Genomic DNA, 14,510 nt, shown 5'->3' on the forward strand with positions numbered 1-14,510 from the left:
AGTTATTTGCTCCAATATTCATCATATATTTGATAAAAAATCTCTGTGAAGTTTCAGCTTGTTTGGAGTTGTGCAGAATAGGTGGCCTGACTTAGCTTTTCTAGGTCCAGATTTCCAACTGTCAGAATTCTCCCTCTTTGTGTATACCTTGCATATTATGAGAGAAAAGGCATTAGAATTACTCCAAAAAGCATTATTATGGATAAAAACATCATAAATAACAGTAAGAAAAAATGATGCAAAATGGACGTATCACATACTGGAGAGAAGAGGGGGAAGAAACAATGAATATAAAGCAAACAAGTGCAACACTATGAATGACATGACCAAATGCAGTGCTAGAGGTGATCTAACACAGTGCTAAGTGATACAGATGAAGAGTTAAACATTCGTAGGGGTTTTCCCTGCTTTTGGCATTTTTCGGACAGATGAAGAGAGGGGAACGGTTCCATGTTTGCAGTCATAGAGGGGTGTGACAGCTACAAGGAGGGCACCAATAGTTTTATCTCGTTTTTCTAAACATTTTTCATATATAAAATATTTTCATTGGAGCTACGGTTGAATATATATGAATTTCCGATGTTTAAACAATATTCTGAAATTTACTGGTTTTATATTAGTTTAAAATTTTAATAGCGAAAATCTATGTGTACCCAGAAACATACTCAACCTATCACACAGTGTGTATGACAGGTGAGGCCGAAGTGCACAGTCAGCTGCTGATTCAGCATCCTTATCCATAGGAGCAGTGTCAGTGGTGGGTCCCACATGCCATAGGCTCAGTTTTTAATTAGAGTTAAATTAAACTTTTAAATAACCCAAGGGCCCACATGTCATAGGGTTAGAGGGGCGGTTAGTGTTAATTAGAGAGGGGGGGCCGGGCCCCACGTGACAGTGAACCTGGCCGGCCACCAGGCGGCTGGGCGTGCGCGCAGCCACGACAGAGGCCACGAGCACGGCCTGGCCGGCAGCGGCCGCGGCCAGCGGCGACCGGGTTGGGCGCCGGGAACGGTTGCCGGAGGCGGCACGGGGGAGATTGCTGGAGGCGGGCAGCGAGCGCGAGAAGCGCCGGCGGCCGTGTTGCCAGGGAGCAGTAGAAGTGGCTAAGGGCGCCACTACAAGAAATATGTCAACTAGTGACCTTCTGTTAGTGACCCTGGAAGAAATGGTCATAGATCTATGACCATTTTAGACCAATTGGTCAAAAGCTGTTCAGGGGGCTCCAAACTCTAAACCATTACGACCATTTTAGTCAGAAAGGTCGTAATTTCCTTACATGAAATGGTCATAAAGCAAACAACGCTAGTCCGCTGCCTTATTTCTAGTTGTTAATGACCAATATAGATGGTCATAGCCTTGTAAATTGTGGTGGGTTGCTATGACTAGGCGCCACCTCATCAGTTTTGCCTATGTGTCATGTCCATCTGGCAGTTTTTGCCCTAGGTTGTGAAGCAACCTATATTTCTATCATTCCCAAAATTCCCAAAAAAATTTCATAAATTCTTTGGGTCATATCTTCGTCAAATATGTAAAATCCTTCCTTGTCTAGTACAAAAATAATTCAAAAATATTCATTTTCCTATTCCGTTCAGAACAATAGTTTGTGAACGAAGTACCACTTTGGCATGTCCAAATAGTATCCATTTTCTACAGTGATTTCCTATGCCCAAATAACCATCCTCCACCAAATGCCAGCTCAATCCATTCATTATTTTGAGCCGAGCTTCAACATTCGTAGTTATGTCCAGTGTGGTAGTTTGCAAAGCAAGTACCACCCAGGCTCCTCCTTTTGAGCTGAAAATTTGTGAAGACGGTCTTCTTAGTAACTGATCATCCTCAGTCAAAACTCACGCCCATTAGCCATGTACATTTCCCGTACCGCTAATCAAACACTTGGCTGTTAATTCATGTTTGAGCATCGATCGGTCTCCTCGTGACAATCTTATGTTGTAATTTTCTTCCTAGCACCTACCTGGGGAGTGCCCAACCCACTAGACATGCCTAGGCTGCCCAGAACACATGGCAACGCCACGGTCACGCGGTGACCACGCGGCGGGCATGCGAGTTTACACGCTCTAGAGTTGGGGGCCTCGGCCACCGCCCAAACCTCGACGTATCGCCACCAAACCATGTATTTATGATTAAATAGGTACTTATGTAACTATAAATGATTTTTGGAAAAAAATAAATAGTAAACTATGAGGCAGCTGCAGTTCAAATTTGACCCGCTTCCTACTGAATCGACGGGAATTTGTCTTTTTCACCAGAGGTGGATAAAAACTTTTGACACCCAACCATTTTGTCAATTGTGCATTAAATATGGCCTAGTATTTTAGAAAAATTATTTGGTCCAATTTTGCAACAATTATTTGGGAGGTCCTCCACAAAAAAACCTCCTTTTGGGCACTCGAAAAATGGAAAATGGTTCTTTCGTCCAAAGAAAAAGAAAACTTCCTTAGGCAACATTGTTTGCCATTCCAATATGCACCCTTGTGCACAATATGAGATCATTTGAACAAACTATGCCATTAATGTGGCCATAAGATTGATCATTTGGCTTGAAAGCCATTGATCTCCACACGTGATAGCTCGTTTCTGAGAACACTTTTTAAAAATAATTGCCATATTACAAGTTTATTATTTTTCCTGGGAACTTGGCCACATATAATGACACAATGGGAAGGTTTCCCAATTTTTTGTTTTTTTCGAATTTTTTATGCCCGTTACAAAATGCGGTCAAAATGGCGAGCTTGACCGTTCCTAGCTAGTGGTTGAATCTTGGAATTTTTTTTGGTGTTTCTCAGTTTAAATAGATACTTATGTACCTATAAATCATTTATGGAAAAAATAAAGAGCAAACTACGAGGCAGCCACAGTTCAAATTTGACATGCTTCCTATTGAATCGGCGGGAATTTGTCTTTTTCACCAGAGGTGGATAAAAACTTTTGACACCCAACCATTTGGTCAATTGTGCATTAAATATGGCCTAGTATTTTATAAAAATGATTTGGTCCAATTTTGCAACAATTATTTGGGAGGTCCTTCACAAAAAAACCTCCTTTTGGGCACTCGAAAAATGGAATATGGTTCTTTCGTCCAAAGAAAAAGAAAACTTCCTTAGGCAACATTGTTTGCCATTCCAATATGCACCCTTGTGCACAATATGAGATCATTTGAACAAACTATGCCATGAATGTGGCCATAAGATTGATCATTTGGCTTGAAAGCCATTGATCTTCACACGTGGTAGCTCGTTTCTAAGAACACTTTTTTAAAATAATTGCCATATTACAAGTTTATCATTTTCCCTAGGAACTTGGCCACATATAATGACACAATGCGAAGGTATCCTAATTTTTTGATTTTTTTAAAAAAATTTATGCCCGTTTAAAAATGCGGTCAAAACGGCAGGAATGGCCGTTCCTAGCTAGTGGTTGAATCTTGGAAAAATTATTGTGTTTCTCTGATTAAATAGATACTTATGTACCTAGAAATGATTTTTGAAAAAAATAAAGAGCAACTATGAGGCACCTGTAGTTCAAATTTTACTCGCTTTCTGCTGAATCGGCGAAAAATTGTGTTTTTTACGAGAGGTGGATCGAAACTTTTGACACCCAACCATTTTGTCAATTGTGCATTATATATGGCCTAATATTTCATAAAATTGATTTGGTCTAATTTTGCAACAAATACATAATAGGTCCTTCACAAAGAAAGTCATTTTGGGCACTTAAAAAATAGAAAATGAATTTTTCGTTCAAAGAAAATGAAAACTTTTTTAGGCAACATTGTTCTTATTCCAAGATGCAAACTTGTGCAAAATATAATCTCATTTGACCAAACTATTTCAAGATGCAAACTTATGCAAATATATTCTTTTTTTTTGAATTTCTCAGGTCACAAAATAGCTGACATGATTTTAACACGTTATTTTTAGTCAACTACGACTAATTTAGATGGTCATAATGTCATACTGCATTATGATTGGTCCATAGACGTGTCACGCGGATCGTGCATCAAGCACCGTTGGATGCTCGCTGATCCAACGACAGTCCTCGATCCTTCCACACCAACCCTAGCTCTATCCCCGTAGTAATTTTTCCTCCACCCCCCGCCTCCTTTCTTTCCCACCGAACCGCTCGAACCCCTCTCTCTTCCTCTCCCTACGCGGCCACTCTGCTCTCGCACCCAACCCTAGCTCCTGACGATGCACCGCCGCCCACCATCTTCCCCCACCATCTGCCTGCTTTGCCACCGTCCCTCACCTTCTCCCCCTCGGCGTAGCACATCTGAAACGAATGAGCGCAGTACCTCCCGTGGTCGCCGCCCTCGTCTCCCTCGGCGCCGCGCTTCCCCACCGACGACCTCTATGCCCATCTCCCCCACCGGCGCCGCCCCCACGAACCTTCTCTCTCTCTCTTCCCTTGGCCGGCACACGCTTGTGGAGGCAGATCCACGACGCGCCACCTCCTCCCCGTCGGCGGCGGCGGCTGCTCGTCGACAGTCGTGGTCCAGAAGCACAACTTCGCCTGGCGGCGACGGATCTGCACAATGGCCGCGTTGGGCGAGGATCCCCCATGCTCGGCCGCCACTTGGTTTACTCCTCTTCTTTCGGCCGCCGGGAGAGGCCCTCGTGACGGCGATGTTACCGGATCCGCGATGGAGGTGCTTGAGGTCGCGCGTAGCGACAGGAGGCCGAAATGTTTTGGTGAGTTTCCTTTGATGTCTCCATGCCTAATTACAGGTCTTGCACACCGAATTCTTGTTTCGTGCTGCCAAATGAACCTGGCCGCGAATGATCCTTTTGCTATGGCATTCTTGTGCAACATCTTCTGGCAGATTGTATTGCCAAGGATTCAGGATGTTGTGGAGTACTAGTTTATAGTATGTAGTTCTTGTATGCTATCCTATTCCCACCAGCATAGAAGTGAAGTGTGTAGAATTGGTATTATGCCCCTGTGTTATTTGTATTCCTCACAGGTTACACGCAGTCAGTCTTCCCAGGTCTGTCGTGCGTCCTGCTAGTGTTCACAGCCTTCCAAGTTCATGGGGGTCTTGTTTGTTTGTTCATGTGATGATTCTTCTACATATTTCATAGTTTCTTCTACATAGGTGCTACATTTTGGGTAAATCCTGTGCAGATTCTGAGATAGGTTTGTTTCTGGGATTTTGCTGCTGGTGCTGTACACATGATGCTTGCCATTTTTGCCTCTAGAGTCGGTAAACACTCTGTAAACAACTGACAAGAACAGCATATGTTCACGCCTCTAGTCAAAATGGAGCAAGTTGTGTATGTGTGCATCACTTTATGGTTCAGTTTTGGATGATTGAATCTGGCTGGAGCAAACTCTCTCTGTGTATTGTATCATATACACATCACTTCTGTTTCTCTAATTGTACAAGAGCACTTCCTCTGCACTCACTCATGTCACATAGATTAGCCTTGAATTTTAACACATTTGTTGTGTTATAATAAACTACCTTCTATTTGCTGGGGATGTTTACATGTACCACATGAACCAGCTCTTGCTACTAAAGGTTATGTGCCCCCATTCCATCCTTCTGTTTAAATTTCTGAAATTTATATTCTGTAACTTGGATGGCTATGTTGCATTTGCAATTCTTGCTTTGTTAAATTTGAGGCTATGTTGAATTTGTAGTTCTTGCTTTGTTAAATCTGAGATTGATGACAATGGTATATAGAAAGAAAAAAAATTGTTGCCACATAATGATGTTATGGTACCCCCAGCAAGTAATATGCTTGAATCAATATGATTTTTCCTGATTATAATTATCTTATATTATCATGATGTTGGCAGGTATATGCGAGTCGACCGCCCGGTGGCAGTCCCTGTGGAACGGGCACTGGAATACTCCCTTGGCTAGGCGTACCTGTGTCGTGCGGGTTCTGATCATGTGCAGCGGCACACTTTCCAGCGTCGACCTGAGAAAACGATGATGCAAGGCTGCTCCTTCTCCTACGGCATGTCTTCATTGACTTGATTCTTCGACATGGAGATATTTAAAGCCTTCACTTGTTCATTGTGTCATCTGCTGATTACTTCTATGTTTCTTGCAAAGCACGTAATGGTTTTGAGTAGTTGATCATGGCCTGATGGAACGTTCATGTCGTTAGCATGTATATATACACTATTACAGCAGCTAGATGCAATCCATTTTATTAAATGTGTTTTGGTTAGGATTTGGTCATGGCATGACTTTGTTGTTCTGTTTTCTATGAATCTAGTCACTACTTCTGGAGGCAAATTATCCTTACTCATATTGAGCTTTCCATCTACTTGAGGCAACCGCAGGATGGTAAAATTGTTGCTTTCTTTCTGCAGTCACGACCAAGAGACGGAGAAAGCATAGGTTGCTCGAGTGCATGCTAGTGGCTAGAGTTGCAGGTGGTTCAGTTACATGCTCTTAGTTTTTTTCCTTCAATTCTATGTTGTGGTAGCCATGCTGTATGTTTCCAGGTTTTCTAACTATATGCAAAACTTCCTGTAGGCTCGACGGGAGCATCCTGCTGCTTGGCGGTGGACCACAAGGACTTCCTCGCACACGATTTGTCTTCTAAGATTTACGGCGCCAAGGTAATCTCACTATCTCCGACCCTGGTTGTCTTGTGGGTACAGTTGCTGTAGATGGTCGTCTGTGTGGATCTTGTTATACTGAGGGTGTTATGCTGGTGGTGGCTTGAAAGAAGGGCAGAAATGCTTAGCAATCTATTTCCTGTAGTATTTAACTGTTTACATTATGAAATGTGTGGACAGTAGGTATGTTTCCCAGGTTATATGGTAATAATTGTACACCTTATCGTTGAGTTTGGTTTGTGTTTATAGAATGACAAGGTTGGTTAATTAAGCCCTGCCTGTATCTTTTAGAGTTTACTTCATTGGTAGCATATTCAGCTGTATTAATTAATATTGTACATGTTGGAGAATTTAGACGATGATAACAAACTGTAACCATGAATACTCAAATAGAAACTTGAACAACCATCTGGTTTAATTTGGTGATGTTCCTCCATGCTAAGAGCTAATCTGCTGCACTGTTATTCAACTTACATCGACAATTTTAATTTCGCTGAAATCATGTTTTCTTTTCTATGTTTATCTCCCTGGACGACCACTACTACCTCCATGTTTTTTTCATTCTAGCCTATATTGGTGTTTGGCGATCCTGTTCTAGTTATTGTGTATAGTTCAAGCCCTTGTTTCTATCTAAATGTGTGCACAGAAGTTCTGTTACCTTCTGAAAAATTATTGGTGCATTTTTTTGTTTCTCAAAAACAAAATAGCTTCCTCATTTAAGATGTGGCATCCCTACTTTAACTTTCATATTTTATCTCTGTTTTCTTGTATGAGAGTATCTCATTTTAACTAGCTGGAGAACAAAAAGCATGGTACTAGCTCAGTTTGTGTTATTATTATAAATAACTATCATTTTCTTGAATGGTCTGTTCATAATATATTTGCCCCAGTTTTTCTGATTCTTCTCTACTGATTCATGTAACAGGGCGACCGAGGAAGGCATGTTGCCATTTTGTTTGTTCCCAGCCCGACTATGGTTGTCCAGCGAGTCCAGCATGTTGTTATTTGCCCCAGTTTTTCTGGTTCTTCTCTATTGATTCATGTAACAGTGCGAATGAGGAACCATTTTGTTTGTTCCCAGCCCGACTATGTCGTCCAACTATTTTGGCATGTTGTTCATGACACGAGCGGGTGCCTAGTTTGTAGTTGCTATGGAAGGAGCTTGTAGAGCTTCTAAAGTACTGTATTACACTTATAGTCGTTACTGTGATTTCCATTGTATTACATGATCTGGTTGCTCTTATTTGGAGTATCATGTGTGTTTTCTATCTCTGCCAATTTAAATAGTAGTTGAAATATAAAGGCTGAGCCTGATAGATGGGACCCAGTTACCAGAACCTGACAAATGGGACCCAGTTACCAGAACCTGACAACAGGGACCCACCTGACTAGTTGACCCATTTTAAAAAATAAAAATGAAACTCTTGAGATAAAAAGGTCATGGCCCAAAAATAAAAAAGGCTGTAATGTTGGGCTTGGCCCATGAAGTCGATCAAAAATTAACAGAAAAAATAAATATTAAAAAGGCCGAATTGTTGGGCTCGGCCCATGTAAAACACCGAATCGGACCGGGCTGATTCTTGTGCCACATCAGCTTGCCATGCTGGATGCCTACGTGGCCTGGGGAGGTTGCTAGTGACCAAAACAAAACAGTAGGAATATTTTGGTCGTAAACGTCCACGACCTTCTCATAGAGAAGGTCGTTAATTTCAGTTTACGACCGCCAGCTCTTGACCTTCTGTTTTTGGTCAAAAAAAGGTCGCAAATGAAAAACAATGACCTTTCAGTGACCAATAGTCAAGGTCACAAGTTGACATATTTGTTGTAGTGCGCGCGTGCGGCTGAAACAACAGTTAGCGGGGCAGTGGCGGGCGAGCCGAGCTGAGCAGTTACAGTGGCAGGGGCAAGGGCGGCAACACGTGGTATGGGCGCCGCGGGCAGGGACAGTGTTAGGCAGTAGTGCGATCTGCTGCGGCAGAGCCGGGGCCACGCACGGGCGTGCGAGCTTGGGCGCACGCGTGCGCATGAGGGCGTGGTCGAGGGTTGCTAGAGGTGCGGGAGCGTGGCCTCGGGCGTGCGTGGCGGCCGAAGCTCGATGGCGTGCGGGCGCGGGCGAACATCAACGGAAACGAGAGGGGAAACGGGGAAAGAGGGCCGGCTACTCACAGTGGATGCAAAGGCGGACTCGGGGAGGCCGGAGAGGCGGTGTTTGGAGGGGATTGACGGCGACCGAGGTGGCGAGGAATGGCTCGATGCTGACGTATCGGTGCGGCTTTGCTCGAACCACGACCCGCAGTGGATGTAGACGACAACGGAGCTCCTTCCGGACATGGCGAGGTGGCATAGGAACGCTGGTCGCCGCGGTGGTCGTTGACGGGCAGCGATAGTAGCAGTCGGGTGCGGGCGGCTCTGGGCGAGAGAGAGGGTGACGAGGGAGAGAGGGGACAAGTGGGCGAGTGGGTGGAGCAGGGGGAGGAGCCCAAGGGGGAGCCCTTATCACCGCGAAGTGATCCGGCGAGGGCTCGTCCCTATAGCGACGGGGTCGGGGGCACAAGGAAAGCGATCGGGCAGAGGTAGGGGGGACGGCTGGGCCGGCCCAGGTGGGCTAGGCCCAAGGGGTTTTCTTCTTTTTTATTTGCATTTTCTTTTCTTTTTTATCGTTTTTGTTTTGTTTTTAGTTTCTTTTCATTTGTAGTTTTATAAAATATGATCTTAGCCCCTAAATTAGTATTAGTAATTAGGCCAGTGCCTTATATAATTTGGCACAATAATTAAATAGTTTGTATTTGTTCATTATTTAGAAAGCATTTAATAATTGTTTTTAGCCCCTGTTTTATTGATTTTTGGGCATTTAAATACTTTATAAAATATGGGTTTCAACTTGAAAAATATCCATGGATTATTTGCCACACTTCGAACATTTTAGGTTGCATGTTTGAGAAATTTGAAATTTGACTTAATTTTCAAATTGAATTTTAAACCGTGTTTGAATGCAAATGAGGATTAGCGACGGTAGGAGTGATGACATGGAACCATTAACTTGGGGTTACTGTAGCTTAAGAAACAGGGTGTTACACTCTTCGCACTCCAAAACAATCTGGAAAAGACTGTCGCCGGAACAGAAGAAGGAGATGACCGCTATTGCTGCCAGCTGGTAGCTAATTTCTACTACAAAACCGTCTTCTTGTAGACGTTGTTGGGCCTCCAAGTGCAGAGGTTTGTAGGACCACAACAAATTTCCCTCAAGTGGATGACCTAAGGTTTATCAATCCATGGGAGGCGTAGGATGAAGATGGTCTCTCTCAAGCAACCTTGCAACCAAATAACAAAGAGTCTCTTGTGTCCCCAACACACCCAATACAATGGTAAATTATATAGGTGCATTAGTTCGGCGGAGAGATGTGTCGGCGCCCTAGGAACGGGGGTCCCCAGGCTTGCCTGCCTATGGCCCGCGGCGTGGCTAAGCTAGCAGGCCATACGGCCCACCTTCGTCAACAAGGCATCCAAGACCCTCGTGAGGGGCCAAGCCTCACGAGTGGGACGACACAAGACCTCCTCTGCAGTTGCCTAGTCAGGCAGGCTCACAAGGAGCGGAGATATCAAGGTGAGGCGAACCTCATGAGGCTCTCGTGACGTGAGCCATGACAATCAACACCAGGCGGGCGCCAGGCAGGCGCCAGCGCATGCAGCGTCCTTGTTTCCTCTTTGGTGCTAAGGAAACCAGCACAGGCGAGGAGTGCCGAGGCATCAGGCAAAGGTTGCCATTTTGGTGCAACAAGACCAAGACCAGAAGGACGACAAGACGAAGGTCATCGTGGAGCCCAAGATGGCGTCACCACTAGAGCCTTTGGCAGGCGGAGACCACTTTTGCCAGGATAGCTTGTACTAGTTGTCCCCCTTCAAATTTGCCCGCCGTTGTTGGCTCCCTTCACGCTCAATATTTATGAAGAGGACCAGGGCCTCTATAAGTAGGACTAGCCACCACCATAGGCAAGGGATGGCATCTTCGATCATCCCCAGCCACACAAGTTGGCCAAGCACAAGAACACCTCAACCTCAGGAGGCTGTTCTTCCCCTTGTATTGTTCATCATCAGCCCAAGAGGCAATCCACCACCACCACACTAGAGTAGGGTATTACACCACAACGGTGGCCCGAACCAGTATAAATCTTGTGTCTTTCTGTGTTGCAAGTTCGTCGAGCTCGTCCGCGAGATCTTAGCGAGCTAGGGCGTAGATCGGTGGGAGGAAAAGACTTCGCGCGCACCCCAATGTTCGAACCTTAAGGGTTTACCAGAACCCTACATCCGACATTTGACGCGCCAGGTAGGGGTGCGCCGTAGCTTCCCCTTCGTCGATCTGCGCTCCGTCGCCACAGCATTTCGCCCACATGGCAGGAGCCCAACCGCCGACTCCGACGGTCAGCATTGACAACGGGGCCATGGGGCTCCGAGCCCTGGCCCCCGCCCTGCGGCGGGTGTAGTGGCCGCCCAAGTTCAGGCCAGAGATGCCGCCGCGCTACGACGGCGCGGCGGACCCGTCAGCTTTCCTGTTGGCGTACGAGGAGGCCATCCTCGAAGCCGGGGGTGATGACAAGGTCATGACCAACTGGCTTCCCATGGCCCTTGCCGGCGAGCCACGCGCCTGGCTGCTCAACCTTCCCGGATCCACAGTGGCATCTTGGGAGGAGCTCCGTGACCCCTTCACTGCTTGCTACGCTGTGCCGACGCACCACGTAGTTGCGGCCCTGCTGGGCGGCTCTCAAGCACCACCGTCAGACCGCCACGCCAAGCCGTTCCTCCGTCAGATCGGGGCCACCTCCAGGCGCCCGGGGGCTCCGACGGGTTGGGCTGCGGCAGAGGCCGACCTTACCATCGGCTCAGAAGACCACCCCGACTCCACCGTCGGCTCCGGAATGCTCCCGATGCTCTGCATGCCCACCATCTACAACGTGGCCGTCACCAAGACCCTCATCGACGGTGGTGCTGGCCTAAACTTGCTCTATGTGGAAGCCTTCAGCCTTCTCCACGTGCCACTCGAGCGGCTCAGTCTCAGTAAGCCCTTCTCGGGAGTGGGTGGTGGAGCTGCCCACTCCCTGGGACAGATCCGCCTCCCTGTCACCTTCGGCACACGCGAAAACTACCGCATCGAGCTGGTGGACTTCGACATCGCTCGCATCGATCTCCCGTACAATGCCATCCTCGGTTACCCGGCTCTCGCTCAGTTCATGGCGGCGACTCACCCGGCTTACAACCTCATTAAGATGCCAGGGAGCAAGGGCGTCCTCACCATCAAGGGGGACACTAAGGAGGCCGGGACGGCGCTCAGGCTCGCCTCCAAGACCGCGGCAGCAGCACAACCCGCCGATGTCGGTGCCCCCGTGGCCAAGGAGGCTGCGCCCACCAAGAAGAAGCATTTGTTCACCCAGTACAAGGCGGAAACCAAGAAGGTATCAGTCAGCGAGGACGGGTCTCCAGGAGCCACCTTTACCATAGGAGCCGGCCTTGACCCGGAACAAGAAGAAGCCCTGGTGAGGTTCTTGCGCGCAAACAAGGAGATATTCGCGTGGGAGCCCAATCAGCTGGTAGGGGTCCCGAGGGAGGTGATCCAGCATCATTTAAGGGTATGCCCCAACATCCGCCCCGTGAAGCAGCGAGCGAGACGGCAGTCCACTGAGAAGCAGGCCTTCATCATCCAAGAGACATGCAAGCTGGAAGCGACAGGTGCCATCCGAGAGGTCCGATACCCCGAATGGCTGGCGAACCCCATCGTGGTGCCGAAAAAGGCGGGAAGGAACGGATGTGCGTCGAATTCACCAATCTTAACAAAGCCTGCCCTCAAGACCCGTTCCCACTCCCGCGCATCGACCAGATTGTTGACTCCACCGCTGAGTGTGACCTGCTGTGCTTCCTGGATGTGTTCTCAGGGTATCATCAAATCAAGATGGTGGTGGAAGATGTGGAGAAGACGGCCTTCCTGACACCATGTGGGGTGTACTGCTACACCTGCATGCCCTTCGGGCTGCGCAACGCGTGCGCGACCTTTCAGCGGTTGATGCACATTGCTCTGGGACGGCAGCTCGGGAGGAACGCAGAGGCTTACGTCGATGACATAGTGGTCAAGTCTCGCAAGGCAAGGACTCGCTCAGTTCATGGCGGCGACTCACCCGGCTTACAACCTCATTAAGATGCCAGGGAGCAAGGGCGTCCTCACCATCAAGGGGGACACTAAGGAGGCCGGGACGGCGCTCAGGCTCGCCTCCAAGACCGCGGCAGCAGCACAACCCGCCGATGTCGGTGCCCCCGTGGCCAAGGAGGCTGCGCCCACCAAGAAGAAGCATTTGTTCACCCAGTACAAGGCGGAAACCAAGAAGGTATCAGTCAGCGAGGACGGGTCTCCAGGAGCCACCTTTACCATAGGAGCCGGCCTTGACCCGGAACAAGAAGAAGCCCTGGTGAGGTTCTTGCGCGCAAACAAGGAGATATTCGCGTGGGAGCCCAATCAGCTGGTAGGGGTCCCGAGGGAGGTGATCCAGCATCATTTAAGGGTATGCCCCAACATCCGCCCCGTGAAGCAGCGAGCGAGACGGCAGTCCACTGAGAAGCAGGCCTTCATCATCCAAGAGACATGCAAGCTGGAAGCGACAGGTGCCATCCGAGAGGTCCGATACCCCGAATGGCTGGCGAACCCCATCGTGGTGCCGAAAAAGGCGGGAAGGAACGGATGTGCGTCGAATTCACCAATCTTAACAAAGCCTGCCCTCAAGACCCGTTCCCACTCCCGCGCATCGACCAGATTGTTGACTCCACCGCTGAGTGTGACCTGCTGTGCTTCCTGGATGTGTTCTCAGGGTATCATCAAATCAAGATGGTGGTGGAAGATGTGGAGAAGACAGCCTTCCTGACACCATGTGGGGTGTACTGCTACACCTGCATGCCCTTCGGGCTGCGCAACGCGTGCGCGACCTTTCAGCGGTTGATGCACATTGCTCTGGGACGGCAGCTCGGGAGGAACGCAGAGGCTTACGTCGATGACATAGTGGTCAAGTCTCGCAAGGCAAGGACATTGATTCAAGACTTGGAGGAGACCTTCGAGAGCCTGCGCCAAGTGAACTTGGGGCTCAAACCGGAGAAGTGCATGTTCGGTGTCCCCTCCGGCAAGCTACTGGGATTCCTCGTATCCCACAGGGGGGTCGAGGCGAACCCAGAGAAGGTCAAGGCTATCGAGGACATGAGCCCACCGCAGACCCTCAAAGAGATGCAGAAGCTGGCAGGGCGGGTGACCGTGTTAGGGCGTTTCATCTCCAAACTGGGAAAGCGTGCCTTACCATTCTTCAAGCTCATGAAGAGGAAGGGCCCGTTCAAGTGGAACCCGGAGGCCGACCGGGCCTTCCAAGACCTCAAGAAATACCTTACTAGCCCCCCAGTGATGGTGGCACCACGGCCCCTCGAGCCTCTGGTACTCTACCTTGCTGCCACCCCGTACTCCGCCAGCGCGGCATTGGTGGCGGTTCGGGAGGAGCGCCAAGCCAAGGGCGCGCCCCTCCAGGCCAAGGCTGAAGTAGCGTGGGGTCAGGAAGGCGCAGCAAAGGCATCAGTGGTGGAAGGCCAAGCTCAGCAGGGCGCCGTCGCAGAAGCTCCTGAGGACAGTCGGATCTCATGGACCCTTCCACCTCAGGATATGCCCCGACCTCCACAGGACCCGAGCCTCGACAGCATGCCAGCCCTTGCCGAACACCCGGTGTACTTTGTCAGAATCGTACTACGGGACGCAAGAGCGCGCTACCCCATGCCCTAGAAACTCCTGCTCGCGCTCCTAGTGGTTCACGCAAGCTGCGGCACTACTTCCAGGGCCACCCCATCAAGGTCGTCTCAGCCTACCCACTGGAAATGATACTTAGGAGCCCTAACTCAGC

At 48.5% G+C, this 14,510-nt stretch overlaps 1 pseudogene; it reads left to right on the forward strand.

Moving 5' to 3' along the window:
• The first annotated feature begins 4,208 nt into the window (after window positions 1–4,208).
• On the forward strand, window positions 4,209–5,960 carry LOC147972557 (uncharacterized; annotated as a pseudogene).
• The last annotated feature ends 8,550 nt before the right edge of the window (window positions 5,961–14,510 follow it).

This window comes from Triticum urartu, chromosome 5A (assembly GCF_056163025.1).
Source record: "Triticum urartu cultivar PI428250 chromosome 5A, HENAU_Tu73, whole genome shotgun sequence".
Classification (NCBI taxonomy): Eukaryota; Viridiplantae; Streptophyta; class Magnoliopsida; order Poales; family Poaceae; genus Triticum; species Triticum urartu.